General features: G+C 55.2%; 1 protein-coding gene across 6 annotated transcripts in view; it reads left to right on the forward strand.

Annotated features, from left to right (window-relative positions):
• Positions 1-1,710: 1,710 nt before the first annotated feature.
• ZNF385C (zinc finger protein 385C) overlaps positions 1,711-14,641 on the forward strand; it is a 50,831-nt gene continuing 37,900 nt past the window's right edge. For all 6 annotated transcript variants that reach the window (XM_047707887.1, XM_047707892.1, XM_047707888.1 and 3 more), the window contains exon 1: positions 1,711-1,768. The gene's annotated coding sequence lies outside the window, so the exon portion shown is untranslated. The remainder of the gene's footprint in view (positions 1,769-14,641) is intronic.

Raw genomic sequence — 14,641 nt, forward strand, 5'->3', positions numbered from 1 at the left:
ATCTTGGACTCTCTCAAATACATAAAATCTTTTAAAAAAAAAAGATGTATTTAAAAAATAGATCTGTTGAGGTATAATTGACATAAAATACACTACATATTCATAGTGTACAGCTTGATAAATTTTAACCTATCCTCCACAATCAAAATAATGAACATAGCCATCACCCTTAAGAGTTTCCTCGTTCCCAAGTAACCCCTCCCCGGCCCTGATCTGCTTTGTGGTCTATTTTTAATGTTAAAGTTGTTTTGTTTTTTAACCACCCCTCTTTATGGTTCCCATGTAACATTATTTGGAGAAAGCATCACAAGTTTAAATTTGAGAGCCATCCAGAAGGTGAGCCGCCCCCCCACCCCCCGGCCTCCTCCACCTCCTTAGAGGCTCCAACCCCAGCAGTGCTCCCTCCGTCTTCCCCTAACCCCCAGGTCACCTCCCTGGACTGGGGGGAGGCTGAGATCCAGGACTGCAGGCATGGTGCTCAGATAGGCATGGGAGTGGGGGAAGTGGTAAAGGCCTAAATTTTCTGTTCTCATTTTAACAAGAAAGAAGAGAAAGAAAGGCAAGATCTAGGTTGATTCTTCAGGGAAAGGGCTATTTCTGTAGTAAGAGGCCCAGCAGGCAGGAGTCACCTTCAAGAGGAAGGGAGGGGGCTAGGGCAGAGATTTGAGAGCAGGATGGCGGTCCTTCCCGCCATCTAACCCCCTTCCCTCCTGCTACATCCTTGGTCCTGCCTAAGGGGTAGACAGGGAAATGAAGCCCTCTCTTTCCCCCAGCACCTTCTTTCTCCGGTCTGTCTCTTGTCTGATGGAGGCTGAAATTCCAGTTCCAGTCTCTCTGGTCTCCATCGCCCCAGAGGGTACCCCTTTCCCTAGGGGTCTTCCTCCTAATCTCCAGTGTCCCTCAGCCTTGGTTCCAGGACTCGCCCTTCTCCCTGTTGTCACATCTCCGCCTCCTGGGGCCTGTCTTCTGCCCATCCACTCCCACTTCGCCTTCAGTTATCTCCCCTGCCAACAACGTGCCTTTTACAGGTCAATAAAATTAGCGACTGGGGGCCGAGGGAGGGGGGCAGGGGCCCAGGGGTGCTAAGCTCAGTGGCCTTGAATGTGGCTGGAAGCACGGAGTCTGAACGCCTGTCATTCCAGGGCTAAACGGTGACAGCTGAGGGGCTTGAGCTGGCGTTGGGGGCAGGGGCTAGTGTTGCAGGGAGAGATGGATGGAGGTTAAAGACAACCCGGGCACCTAATGGTCCTCTCAGTGGCCTAGACCCCTATGCCACTGCCCTTTGGATGGGGGGGCCCGGACTTTAGACTGGGTGACCTGTCTCGCACCCACCTTGCCAGGCTGGGAGAGCTTTCTTGAGCTAGGATGGAAGGGAAAACTCAGGCCACGAGAGGTTCCAAAGCTTTCTTTTTCTGGTGAAGGGTCTTCATGTGGAGCCACGGCCTCCCGGCCATGTGGGCTAGGCTGCCCGAAGCAGGGGGGTTCGTGGAGTCCTCAGGACGCAGGCAACCTACCTTTTCAGCACTCAATAAGCCAGAGCTCCTGACCTTCCCTAGTGGCCCCGAAGCTCTCCTCCCTTTCAGCCCACCCGAATGAACCCGCCCACCCGGACCAACCACGACTCAGGGAGGGGCTCCGCCGCGGCTCCCCCTCCCGGACCCCGCCCCCGAGCCGGGCCCCGCCCCCTCCCCCGGCCAGCCCCAAGCCGCCGCGCTCCCGAGCGCAGCGAGAGCAGGTGGCCGCGGCGGATTCCGTCTCTGCCCTGCAGGTAAGTCAGCGACGCGGACTAGTCCACGCTGAGGACCTCGAGGGCAGCTCGGGGAGAACAAGGCAGCCCCACCACTTGTCCTATGCCCTGGTCTCAAGACTGGGAGACCCCAAGGGACAGCGAGGACAACCCTTTGGCTCTGCGCAGGGATGCTGGGCAGCTAGCGGGTGGGACTAAACTCTGGAGAAGTTTGGAGGCTCCCGGCTGGTTATCCTTGATGCCCCGGTGGGCTCTGAGGGGTGAGAAGGGACAAAGCCGGGCATTAGGCACTGGCTTTCTGGAGAGCATTAGGTTGGGGGTACTGACTGCAAGGCTCCTGGTGACGACCCACTCACTGACTTGGGTTCCTTGGGCCTCATCCAAGTGCGGCATCCTCTCCCAGCCCTTAGGGAGTGATGGGGGTGACCCAAACATCGTCTGCTCTGTGGGTAAATGAGGTGAGAGTGCACAGCTGAGCCGGGACCCAGGTTTTCTGGTAAGCTCCGGGCAACCGCATCATTTGTTACACCTGGGTAACAAATATATGTTATGCGTGGGTGAGTGGGGGTGAGGGAGCCGGGGATCATCCAGACGATTTGGGGAGCCCAGAGAGCCTGGAGACTGCCTGTGTCTTTTCTGTGTTCATGTCCCAGAGCGAGGTGGAAAAGGTGATCACCGAAGGGAGTCTTCCTGCAGACGCAGAGTGCATTTGTAAGCTCCACGCTGGGGTTTGGGTTGTAGGAAAGGGGTCCTGCCTCCTAGTACTCAAGGAGGGTTTCCTGGAAGAGGAGGTGTGGGGCCGACAGCTCAGATGTCATGCTCAGAGCCACAAAGGAGAGTCAGACTTTGGGCCTTGGTGCTGGGCTGGGATAGAGCAGAGGACCCCGGACTGTAGAAAAAAGGGAGGTCAGGATGGTGTCCTCTGGATCCAGCCAGGACCCCACAGACCTTCTAGAGATCATCCCAAGCCCAGGGACAGATGGAAATCCAACGGAGGTGGGAGGGCTTCCTGTGTGTGTCTAGTTTCCCCATTCCGTTGTCTTCTTCCACCACACAGACTATCATCGTCAGGAAGTTCTTTCTCATATCTGACCTTCATCCCTTCTGCTTCTGTGCCCGCTTCTTCTGGGAGGCAGTGTGCTATAGTGGAAAAAGCAGGGTTGTTGTGGTCAGTTAGACTTGAGCTCTATCACCTGTACCTACCGTGTGACCTTGGGCAAGTTTCTTAATTAACCTCTTTGAATTTGCTTCTCCACCTGTAAAATGGGGATAATAATAGAACCCAACTCATAGGGTGCCTGCAAGGATTAAATGAGAATATGCAGGGAGGGCGCTTAGCATACTGCTTGGCGGCCTGGTGAGAGCTCAACAAGTATGAGTGTCCCCTCCATGTAGGACAGCAAAGCCGATCTGCGGGGGCGGTGGCGGGGGGAGGAGTTTTTTATAAACTTGGCCAGAGAGAGCAATGCCCTTCACCACCACCACCCCTCCAGTCCCTGCCCCCTGCTGGTCCCTGGATCTCAGCTAGACCCATCTGGGCTGCCCAGGGCCACTCTCCTCTTTTGGAGAAGAAGGGGGCTGCCCAGCAGGGCAGGGGCCACTGGCAGCTGGAGCCCACTTGGGGCTATGCCTTAAGAGAACAGAGTGGCTTAGAGACCCAACTGGGAAAAAAAAAAAAAAAAAAAAAAAAAGCCTGTTGCCATCACTTCCCTGTCCTCCTTGCCACCAGAAATCTACAAGTTGGGATCAAGCTGCACTAAATTTTTCCAGGAAGATAAATAATACAAGTGACTAAAAGTCCTGTTTGGGGATTGTCCAAGCCGCCCTCCAATGGAAAGACAGCTTCAGTCCCTGGCCCAAGCTCTGGAGGCTGCTGGGGAAGGCTGGCTCTGGTAATCACCCTTAAACCTGAGCAGGGGAGGGAGAACCTGTGTCCCCACTGGTGATTTCAAGGGCTCTGCTTGCATCCCCCTCTGGCCAGCCCTCTCCCTGTGGGCTGAGGGGTCAGCAAGGCCAAGGAGAAGAGGCTGTATGTCCCCATCAAGATCACATTCCCCAGATCTGTGACTTGGGAGGTCCCTGCCCAGATGGTCACAAGCTTGCTGCCAGCCTGTGCAAACTTCTGCCCTGGGCCGGTTCTCAAAGCAGGTTATGTCGTTAGCGTGGGCTCCCCTGAACTTGAAGGGTCACTGATGACGGCTAAGGGGCAGCTCTTTGCCAGGCATGAGGACGGAGCCCGGACGTGAGGCTGGGCATCTGCACACGTGCATCAGCGTCCCTTGCAGTGCAGAAAGGAGCTCTCCCCGCACAGCGTTATTCTCCCACAAAACTCCCTGGAGTCGGAGAAATCTATATTGGAACCTGGTCTTCTAGGTTGTTATGAGAGCATCCTTGTCAAGATGGGAGGTTAGAACACATTGTCATTGAGAGTGTGTTGGCTCGATTTCTAACTTTTAAATATTTAGTCCTGGATAGGTGGGCCCTCACTCATTCTCCTGCCCCAGGCCCTACAAATGTTAGGAGTGGGATTGGCAGTGACCATGACTGACGCTGCTGTTTCATGAATTCCCTTCCTGCTCACTCATTCCCTGCCCCTCCCCGCCCCTTCAAGCAGCACCCCTGCAAAACCAGGCTTAGGACACACCCCCCTGGACCAGAAAGGAGCTTCAAGGTGAAATGGAGACTGTCAGCTGTCACTAACAAGCAGTTCCCACTTGGGCTCACTGACCTCATTCTCCACCCCAAAATTGGGACAGATTTTTTCAAATGTCCTGTGATGTTTAAGTGGGAATGGATGAGAGGGAGAGAGTCGGTTGTCTCCTGAGCACGGGGAGGGTGTGGACACTCTCTGGGCCCCAGGAGCTCAGCCGAGCTGCCGCAGCAGGGGGGAGGGCTGTGAGGCTGTAGGGGGGAGGTCAGGGCTGGACCCCACCACCCCTCCCACCGCCCTTCTCAGAGAGAGAGATGCCCACAGCGAGGAAGGGCCCACGGGTCTGTAACGTGGGTCCTCCTGTAAGTTTGAATCTTGGGCTTTGGCTGGAGAAGCGTGTGGGGGCCAGCTGGCCAGGCAGTGGGGGTCATCCCTGGTGGGAATGAACGGCACATTGGTCTCGACTCCAGTAGAGTGCCCTGTGGCACCTGGACATGCCGTCTGTTCAGAGGAGAGAGATGCACGGCCTTTTTGTGGCCATCTCTTACGCTCCTCAACTCTGATTGGGCTCTTTGAGGACCAGACCTGCCACCTTGGCCTCTGTTGGCGCCCTGGAGGACTTGGTGGAGCTGGACGCAGGCACATTGACCCTCGGACACTCTCACACAGCCAGGCATACGTGTCCCCCCTCATGAGCTCGCAGATGGCACTGTCCGCGCTGGCACACCCCTAAACTCCGCTCTGAGGGCAATGTCAGGGATGGGGCCCCTGTAGGCCCATGCTGACACATGCACCTGGGCCACCCGCCTGCCTCCACCACAGCCACCATGTCACCCTCCCCGATCGGTGACTTTTCATTCACCTTGGGTGACCTGCCAGCTCCAGTGGCCAAGGGTTGGCTTACTTGGGGGTGGCTGGGGGCCAGACTCCTACAGAGCTTCGGTGCTGGGGACAGAAGACAGCAGCAGTGCCCTCCTGTGGCTCCCTGCAAACCTCACTGGACTCGACATTTGGCTCCTCTGCCCCTCCCCCAAATCTGTCTGGAGTGTCCCTGGCCCCTCTGAGTCTCACTCCATCCGTCTGTCCCTGCGTAGCTCTATGCGTCTCTTTCTGCCTCTCAGCTTGTAAGTGCATCTGTCCCTGGGTCTCCTGCTTGGTCCTTCCCCTGTGTCTATGCCTTTCATTTCCTTCTGTTCCTTTTCTCTCCCCATCTCTGGATCCATCTCTTTTTCTGTGTGTCTTTCTTTCTCTTTCTCTCTTTTTCTCTGTGTGTCTCTGCCTCTCTGTCTCTATCACACACGCACACTCTTCTCCCAGGCTCTCTCCTCATCTCAGCTCTGTGTCTCTGAGTGAACGGCATCTCTTGAGTCCGTCTTTCTGTCTTTACCTCTCTCCCTCTCTGCCTCTAAGTCTGGGTGGGTGTCTGTCCGATCCCTGTCTGTCTTACTCTCGGGACGTGTCCCAGAGGAGCAGGACAGCCAGGGTGTATAGAAGGTGACGAAGCTGTCCTCCTGTCTGGACCACTCCACTGCTGGGGGAGGAGAAATACCAGGTTCTGGAGAGGACGGACGCCAGCCCACCTTCCCCAGCTGCTCTGTCAGGAACTTCAGAACGTGGGGGCTTTGGTTCCAGACTTCTTCTCCAGCCACAAGGTCCAGGGTCATAGCTGGGGAGAAGAGCTGGGGGTTCCGAGTCACAAATAAGAAAGCCCCTTGTCTGTCTGGTTGATCTGAGCTGAAGGAAGGGTGTTGGGGACTTGGAGTCTCCCTCAGAAAAGGCACTGACCAGAGTGGGGCTGACTTGATACTTTTCCTCGAAGCAACCAAGCTCAACGTACCCACCCCAGGCCCCAGCTTCCTGCTCCAAACCACCAGCATACTCCCCACCCTGTTCCAAACAACTTCCACCAACTGGCCCAGGGCTAGGGGCCTGCTCTGCCTCCTGCCCTCTCCCCAGGCCCCCATCTCAGCCTGGCCTTTCCTCACTGCTTTGGCCTCTTGCACAGGAGCAGGTGTGTTGGCTGTTTGTTTTTTTTGAGTAAGGTTTCCTTGGGTGGGGAGAGGACCAAATCCACAGATAGTTCTCCCCAGTTCAGACGCCCCAGCGAGAGGCCAGCCCGGGGCCTACCCTGTCCCACCACCGTCACTGCCCTCCCCCCAGGTTCCCACCTGCCTCTTCTCCATCCTCGGACCTCAGACTTTCCTCCCCTCCTGGTCTCAGGACGGGCAGGGTGGGGAGGTATGAGCCACACTGCTCACCACCCCCATCCCTCACCAAGGGGAGGGGAACTACCTGGAGACGGTATTGAGAACTGGGCCCCTCAGGTTCTTTGGGGGTTCCCAAAGAGGAACATGTCAGGGGTGGTCTTCAGAAAGTGGGAGAAGTCTGCACACCTGCCTAACTACTGTCAGTGCTGAGGGTTGAGTCAGGGCTAGCGTGATACTGGGACAGAGAACTAGTCCTCTGATGGGCTTGCGGCCTCCAGGGATCTGTCCCAGAACCATCTCCCGGGGACCCTGAGGTCTGTTCCTGGACTGTGGTACTGTACTATGTACAGCACCGTCTCGCCCTACCCTCTGAGCAGCTGCAGAGTGATGAAATCCCCATTGAGGCAGAGTCCGGTCTTGAAACCAGGTCTCCTCCCCGGCTCGGGCCAGAGCTGCCCCCTGAGCAAACAGAACCCACTTCTCTCCACATCTCACCCTCCCCCACATACCCTCCATCCTCCATGGCCTGCCGTGGAGACTTCTGGTCCCCGCCCATGTGCCTCCGGTTGGAAAGGGAGTGTAGGGGCAGGTAGCATTCTTGTGACCTCGTTCTGAGATCTGCTGTCCTAGTTAGCAGCCTCCTGAGGGGAGAGGGACATGAGAAGCTTTTAGACATGGTTTCAACCATCTGGGTGCTAACTGGGAATGCGGCTGTCCCTAGGTTGAGGCTGGGACAACTATTCCGGGGCTTCAGGATGAGGTGTGGAGGTGGCGAGGCCAGAGGGGAGATCAGGAAGTTTCCCCAAATAGCCCAGCCCACAGCCAAAAGTGGGAGCCAGGTGGTGGGGGGGGCAGCCCAGCTGGGGGACAGCTGGCCAGTTGGCACAGGGACCCAGGCCTTGGGAAGCTGGGCAAGGGGCAGGGATGAAGCAGGTCCAACATTGTCTTCTCTTTTCTCTCTTGCTTATGGGCTCCTCTGGAACTTGGTATCATGAGTAAGGGGGGCAGGGGTGGCGATAGAGGTGAAAGGGTATGTCTCTGTCCTGTCCCTTTTTTCTCCCAAGGCCCCTTGTGAGCTCCAGCCCATTCCCCTGTCCCCCACTGTCATGACACTGATTTATTCATTCATCCCACAAATATTTATTGAGCACCTACTGTGTATTACACTTGCTAGGCTTGCCCTGGGAATTCAAGGGGGGTATAAGACAGAATGAAGAAGAAGGAGGGCAAGGAGGCAGGAAAGAAATCCACCTTAAGGAGGGCAGTGAGGGAAGACAGCTCATGGAGGTGGCATTTTTGTATCAGCCATGAGAAGGCAAGGTAGGGGCTGGGAGGGAAAGAGCGCTGTTCCAGGCAGAAAGAAGAGTGTTTGAGAATGCTCCAAGGTCAGGGGCACCTCGAGGTGCTCCAGGGAGAGAAAGAGCCCAGTGTGGCCAGTGTATCCTGAGCAGGGGAGGGAGGAGTACAAAAACATCAGAACGGCACAGGATCTTTTGACCTGGACATTTGGACCCCTAGGATGTTTTGAATGCAAACATTTTAAACCAAAACATACCAGCACTGAAGACTTCTTTAGAAAGTGGTTCCCAGTTTGAACTCTTTTCACCCAACTTAATTCCTTGATCCAACTTTTCCATTTTTTCTATATGGTACGGCTGAACACATTCCCGTTTTTTCAAAATTCCATTTTAATTTTACTGAAATTATTTTCACCGGCATCAGTGCTGTATAAATTTTACTGTCGAGATTTGTTCCATCAATCAATTCGGCATCCACCGAAGGCTCCTGACCTTAATCTCAGCCCTTGTGTGACTGAGTAAATGCATCTGATTTTGGAAGAATTTAAATTTTAAGAAACATTTGTGGCCAACACTGGGTAATTCTGTCCATTTCAGTCAACGAGGAGTTTTTCTTTTATCTGGTTCTAGCTGTTGTCAGTGTTAGCTCTACAGGTAACATCTGTAGCTGGAGAGGTGTGTTTGTAGCTCAGTAAATCTGTGGGAGGAATCCAGTGGAAGGGCAAGTTGGAAGAGGAAGAGGGTTTGGAGGAGATGGTCAGATCTCCCAGGCTGAGGATAAGGATTCTCCTGAGGGGAAGGTGAGGGAGAAGCCCTTGGAGGTTTAGGGCAGGAGAAGGACGTAATCGGATTTCCCTTTTTTTTTTTTTTTTAAGATTTTATTTATTTATTTGACAGAGATCACAAGTAGGCAGAGAGGCAGGCAGAGAGAGGGAAGCAGGCTCCCTGCTGAGCAGAGAGCCCAGTGTGGGGCTCGAACCCAAGACCCTGGCATCATGACCTGAGCCGAAGGCAGAGGCTTCAACCCACTGAGCCACCCAGGCGCCCCCGGATTTCCCTTTTTAAAGGCTCCTTCTGATGTGTGGAGAATAAACTGGGAAGGTAAAAGATGGAGAAGCGGAGGCAGGGAGGCTGGTGAGAAGGCCATTATGCCAGTCCAGGTGGTAAAGAGAAGCCAACAGATTGAAGAAAGATTAGGGAGACAGAAGGGTAACCAGAATAACCTCCATGTCATTCCCCACCGCTTCAGCCCTGCCTGTCCCTTCCTCTGGGGCCCCAGACACCTTAGAGTCTGGCCACCCGGAATTTGCACAAGGTGGAGACCAAGAGTGGGGTGTTTTCCTTGGGGCTGCCTCCCAGTCTGTCTCCTGGCTGAATGCAGCTGAGGGAGGGTCAGGGATACTCTGCTGAGGCTGGGGTGGGGGTGGGGGCTGGAAGGGGTGGGGGCAGCCTTTGCATCCGCCCAGCCAGAGCACGTGGCTGGAGAGGCCAGGACGACCGCAGGCCTGACGGTGAAACAGCCCCAGACACAGGGTGCTTGTCTGGCCGTGGCTCTGAGCTCAGGGTGTGACCCTGGGCAGGGGTACAAAGGGTTCTCTGTCAGTGCCGGGCACAGAGCCTACCTGGGCTAGGCCGGGCGCCTAAGGAGTGAGGAGTGCGGGGGTGCCGGGAAAGAGAAGGCTCCAAGGGCTGTAGACGTGAGGTTTGGGTGTCGGCTCAGGGAGTCCCTTCCTCTCCTTGTTCTCAGTTTCCTCACTTGTAAAATGGAATCTTAATCCCTGCCTCCCAGACCTGCTGTGTTGTCAGGACCCACATCATTGATGGACGAAGCATCACCTTCATAGAATCGTGTGTTTTTAAAATTATTTAACAGACACACATAGTGGTTACCGTGTGCCTGTTTGCCGTACACTTAATGACTATTGGCTCATTTAATCCCCACAGTGACCCTCTAAGACAGGTACCCTTTTTTATTCTTATTTTACAGGTGGAGAAACTGAGGCACAGAGGTGGCCAAGGTCACACAGTTAGAAAGTGGCAGAGGTAGGACTGAACCCAGGCATTATGGCTATACCATGTTGCTTCCCAAAAGAAAGAGGTGGCCATCATGCCAGTCACCTGAAGTGGGCGGACCCTGATTCTTCAGCAGGGATAGGGGTGTCTTCTGACACGCCCAAGCCTTGGAGAACACAAGTGTGCGGTGTCTCCCATCCCAGGGCTTGGCCCTCAGGGCAGGGCTAAGGGTACTAGAGGAGAGAAAGAAGTCAGATTCCACAAGAGGAGATGGGAGGAGGAGACCTGGGAGGAGGGATGGAGCAAGGAACCCTCGGAGCAGGTCACAACCCTGCTGAGCTGTGGGGACAGCTGTGCTGTGGGTAGATTTGGTATTCCTTCAACTAGGATGAGACATACCCTGCAGGGTGCCAGGCTGGATGCCATGTGAGAGAGCCTAGGGTCTGGCTGGGCAGGAAGCATGGGCAGAATGGCACAAGGATTCTGGCCAAGGGGTCAAGAGCAGTGAGGAAACAGATCCCAAGCCCACAACAGTGGGGCCCTTCGGGTTCCATGATCACCCTAGGAGTACACTCAGGACCTTACTGGGGGAAAAGAGGCACTTCCCAGGCTGAGGGCAGAGAGGGGTCAGTGTGTCCCAGAGCAGCGGGTCGTGACATGGGGTCATGGCAGGAGTTCGTAGTGGGGGGTTTTCATTGCCAAGCTTGGAGCTCAGACTTTGTCCCCTAGATGTGTCCCTAGACCCACCTGTTCTTCCAAATCACCTGGGTGCTTGTTAGAGAGGCAGATGCTGGATCTCACCCCAGCCCCTAAATCTGACCCCCTGAGGGTTGCGGCCCAGCCCAGGATGCTGGACAAGCTCCCCAGGTCCCACTCACATAGACAGGCCTCTGGGAAAACTGCAAGGATAGGGGTTCTCACCTTTGCCTTCACATCAGGATCACCTGGGCAAGATTTAAGATCCCGCAGTCCAGGTGGCACCCCAGCCCTGTCCCGTCAGGACCCCCTGGGGAGGAGCCCAGCGATCAGAAGCTTTCAGAGCTGCCCCTGTGATTCCAGTGGACCACCATGGTTGAGGACCCTGAGGCAGGCCTGTCCTTCACATCAGCCAGGTCTGGGTTGAACTGTCCCCCTCTTGAGAGAGGCTTATCCTGGTCACTCATCCTCCCTATCCTTGTGTGGTTATCTCCTTAGAGACCGTGACCCATGATCCCCCTGGATCAAAAGTTCCATAACAGCCCCTCGGGACTTTTGTTCGGTGCTGGATCCCCTGGGCGAAGAATGGAGGGCCTGGCCTGTGGCTGGTGTCCAACAGATCTTTATTCTGTGAGTTCCTGAGCCCCTTACTCTGCCAGGCACAAAGGGAGCATCTCCCTACATTGTCCCTTCCTTTCCCCAACAACCACATGATGTGGATACCGTGGGCCCATTTTACAGATCAGAGAGGTGAAGCCACTCCTCCAAAGTCTGAAGACTCCTGCCCTGGGCCCCACACTGCCTCCCAGCTCAGACCATTGAGCAGCCCCAGGGGCCGGACATAGGGCCTGCGGGGCCTGGGACATGTTGACGCAGCCCTTCCTAGGGCTGTTCTCAGAACCTTTTGAAAGGCTTCCTTCATGGCCTGTGAGGGCCGCATACTTCCGCCCACCAGCCGATTTGAGGGGAGGACTCCTTGATGTGGTTGGCCCTTCTCCCTGGCCAGCAAGGTAGACCAGGGCCACCACACCATCTCCCTCCTTCCTGCTCAGGGTGAACTTGGGATCTCAGGGTCATTTTTAGCCTCTCCCTGCCTCCATCCTTCTGGATCCAGCCTCTCACACTAAGGAAGGGGACGGGCCCCAAGGTCCAGTGGGGTGGGCCAGAGTGGGAGGATTCTGTTGAACAGACTAAGTAGGAGCATCAGGAAATGAAGGGCGGGTCAAGAAAATTCAAAGATCTTAATTTCTGCAGGGTTGATCCTGGCTGGTAGTCAGGGCCTTTCCCGGCCATGCTCTGAATGCAAGTCTTTAAGTAAGAGGGAAGGTAGCCAAGGTCCTGGTGAGGACCCCCAGGCCCTCAGCCTTTCCCTTCCCTCCCAGGGGCTGTATTGGGAAGTCCCCCCAGTAGGCCGACTGCCTTCTCGACTGCTGCTATTGAAGCAATATTCGGGGGAGGGGGCCACCCTTCTGTGGGCACCCCAGTTCCCAGCTTCTTCTCCAGCTCTGGCCTCTCCTATACAACCCGGGCAACTTTGCCAAGCCAGGTGAGAGGACTGAAATAATTTCCTTTGTGTTGGCAACAAACACGAGTTGGATACAGCTTTGGACTGGGAAAGAGAGGGGACAGGCTGGCAGCCCTGGAGGCAAGGTGATGGGCAGGAAGGGAAGGGTTTGGTCTGGACATGGGGATGGGCTCCTGGACGGGGAGGGCGGGGGGGATCATGCGTGATGTTTTCGGCATCCCACCCAGGCCTGTGTGCCTGGCCTCTCTTCTTGCCTCACTGGTTTGCAGTGCACAGCTGGGAGAAAGTTCTTTCTGTAGTCTGATCGCCGTCCTTCCCTCTGTAACTAACAATGTCATCCTTCACTGTCATGGCTCTTTCTAGCTTGAAAAGGTTGGTCTGTATGTTGTCCTAGTTAATCTCAGCTGTCAGCCTTGGGTCGGGGGCTGTTATTATCCGTTATTGTCATTGTTATCCCCATTTCACAGACGAGGAGACTGAGGTGTGGAGCAAAGGGGCATGTTCCCAGGCTCGGGGTAGTAAGTGGCAGAGTTGTAATCTGATCAGTGCAGGTTTGCCTGATCCCAACTTACTTGGGTTCCCCGGAGGCCCTCCAAACTCCATTCCCCCAGACAATACTCACCCCTCTCCCTCGGCTCCTCCCCCTGTCGGCTCACCACAACTCAGAAGCAGCCCAGGCCTGGAGAGGTCATTCTGTCCATCCCCCTGCCTCTAGCCAGGTGCAGTGGAGCCTCCAAGTGGCCAGGATCTGGAGCTCATCTGGCCATGGTCCAAGAGAGGGTGATGGTGGCAGTCGGGGGAGTTGAGGGTGTCAGCTGCTGCTGCTGCTTTTTGAGCAAAGACTTTTAAAGTTTAATGTGATAATCTCATCCTGATCACTACACACTGAGGACCTCATGCTCGTCCAAGAATCCATCACCGGCCTCACACGAGGAGCAGGGAGGCTCCACTGGGCCCTCCTGCCTCCCCACCCTTTCCTCCTGCAGGCTGAGGTGGACTGAGCCTTTTGGTTTGGTTTTAGTGGGAAGAAGATGGTTCTAGACCATAGGAGGGATGAATTGGGCTTCCCTACCTTGAGACCTGGACGAGTGGACCCTGATCCTTCCCTTTTACATCTGAGAAGTTAGCGTTCTGGCCAGGTCAGAAAGAGCTACTGGTGGGTCTGGATGGGAGGCTGGTCAGAGGCACAGGAAATCCACCCAGCCAGGGGCGCAGGACGTCATCACTGCCCCCCACCCCATTTTGCTGGCTGGGAAACCGAGGCCTGCTGCTGTGGCCTCCACATCATGCCTGCCCAGAAGTGAACCAATTAACACCGTGTCTGGTTCTGTGTTCCCAGCGCCTGTCTCATTATTTGGGGATTTATGTCTCGGTCACCGTGAAGGACGACTGTCCCGGTTTCCACTGGGGGGAGCCTGGCCAGCCCTGGAGCTCAGCAGGATAGGAGGTGGTGCCGTCCTGCTTGGGGCAGGATGGGGATTTAATTTCAGGGGGATTTGCAACCAGTGGGGAGCCGCCCTGGGCACATGGTGGCTCTGGGCTATTTTAGGAGGCAAAAGGCTGGCCCCGTTGGGGGAGGGATCATGGCGGACTGGTTCAAGTCTTTAGTGAGTTTGCCCTTTCCGCGACAGAACAGAAGGGAGCTGTGATAGATGGAACAGGCCCATCTGAGGTTGGGACTTCTCTTACCCTCCTGGAACCCAGGGGCCCAGAACCACTCTGCATACCCCAGCCCCGATTGAGGCCATGAGCAGACTAGAAGCTGCTGGCTGGGCAGGGGTCTAGGGCTCCTTGCCTGAGCTCCTTTGCCACAGGCTTTGCTTCAGCTGGAGCTCTTGGTATTATTACTATGAATGATTAGTATGACCATCTCATAATTTTGGGGTAGAAATTAAATTTACTGAGCGCTCAGGGAAGGCCCCAGGGGGCTGGGAAGAAGGTCAGCTTAAAGGCAGGCACAACCAAGCTCCTGTCCTGTGTAGACCAATTCCAAGCAGGTACCATGGGCTACATAAATCCCATCCCAGTTCTGAGCCCCAGTGCCCTGTCTCTCAAGCAGGGACCCTAACACCTCATTAATGATGTTCCTATTACTAACTGGATGCATAAGACGTCACGTACTCTGCTGGGATGGGCTCACATTACCCTGGGCTTGGTTGTTATGGATTCATTGCCCCGTTTATAGATAAGGAGACTGAAGCTCAGAGAGGGAAAGTCACTTGTCTCAGTCCACACAGCCAGAATAAGAAGCCCAACCCATTTCTGGTCCTCGAAACGAGAGTCCGTTCGTTCCTCATATCCAGCAACATGGATTGGTTGCCTAGGGAGTGCCAGGCACTGTTCTAGGGCTGGGGATTCCTCAGAGACAAGGCAGAAGAAGAGATGATAACGGGATGAGACTGGGGTACAGCGAGGACTGAGCGCCCGACTAGAGACTCGGTAGCTTTATCTGGACTAAGGGTCATTTTTGGGCGGGAATGGAGGGGAAGGCAATAACGCGGGGCC

This window comes from Lutra lutra, chromosome 16 (assembly GCF_902655055.1).
Source record: "Lutra lutra chromosome 16, mLutLut1.2, whole genome shotgun sequence".
Classification (NCBI taxonomy): Eukaryota; Metazoa; Chordata; class Mammalia; order Carnivora; family Mustelidae; genus Lutra; species Lutra lutra.